General features: G+C 39.5%; 1 protein-coding gene across 2 annotated transcripts in view; it reads right to left on the reverse strand.

The window, feature by feature from the left end:
* The window catches only part of LOC106810552 (oxidoreductase HTATIP2-like), a 7,613-nt gene that overhangs the window by 4,344 nt on the left and 2,082 nt on the right, over positions 1-1,187 (reverse strand). The window lies entirely within an intron of this gene.

The raw sequence follows: 1,187 nt of genomic DNA on the forward strand, positions 1-1,187 counted from the left end.
GGACGCACGCACGGACGAACGCACGCACGCACGGACGAACGGACGCACGCACGCACGGACGAACGCACGCACGCACGGACGAACGGACGGACGCACGCACGCTCATGCGATTCTACAAGCTGCATCTGACTATGTCAGATGAGCTAAAAACATGTATACAATATTTTTTTCGTATTATACTTATAGGCAGTTGTTTACCTCAAAAAATGTCTCCGAAAAACCCATTGTCTTCTATAAGCTGAGAGTTGGTATAAAAGAAATCATTACAGCTAAGTTTTTTAGCCAAGACAGTATATATTGTTATAATATACACCTTAGCTAGAATAGCTCACAGCATATATACTATTTAATCCTGATAGTACATGAATAAGAAATATGAAATACAGGAATGTAAGGGGTAAAAGGATAGAAAACAGGGAAGTGGCCTTGATTATGATGAGCATATACCTAGCATTTTGTGACGGCCACGTGGAAGCTAGATAGGTCTGCACTAATTCATTGTTTCCTTAACATGTTTAAATTACCATTGTTAAATATAGATTTTACTTACTTACAGTGGCGTCACAAGGAGGGTGCGGGGGTGCGGAACGCACCGGGTGACACCATCACAGGGGGTGACGCCAAATGCTTCTGTATTTGTTCTTGTTTATTTTTTTGGTATTATATCATTTATTCATGAGTATATTTCCATATGTGCATTTGTCTAGAATTTCTACATTATTTGGGCCGTTATTGATTAGGCAAACCTAATTCATTAATGAATCTCATATGGCGGTAAATACAATTCTCGTGTATGATTTACCTTATTATATCTATAGTGGCTACTATGCCTGTAAACTTATTTTCTGGATATATATACGTTCTAAAAATAAGCTGCACCTAATCAGAGAATCTTATACGTTGTTAAATATACATTAATCCGTTCATAACTGGAAACGAGCAGTTGTCGCCAACTACATGTATCCCCCGTGATCTAGTATGAATGGAATATCTCTGTAAGGACGTAGAAGGCAGGTAAACTTAAATAAATCACAAAGACAAAGGTTTGTTAGACAACTGGTCTGCCTCAGATGTGCAAGTATATGGAATCTGGTTACCCTAGGCCTAGGAGGCCAAAGAGGAAATGTAAGTCGACGGTCAAGGTCAAACTAAGGTCAAGGACAGTGGTGGTTTTGGTATGCGACAGA

This window comes from Priapulus caudatus, unplaced genomic scaffold (assembly GCF_000485595.1).
Source record: "Priapulus caudatus unplaced genomic scaffold, Priapulus_caudatus-5.0.1 Scaffold451, whole genome shotgun sequence".
Taxonomy (NCBI): domain Eukaryota; kingdom Metazoa; phylum Priapulida; class Priapulimorpha; order Priapulimorphida; family Priapulidae; genus Priapulus; species Priapulus caudatus.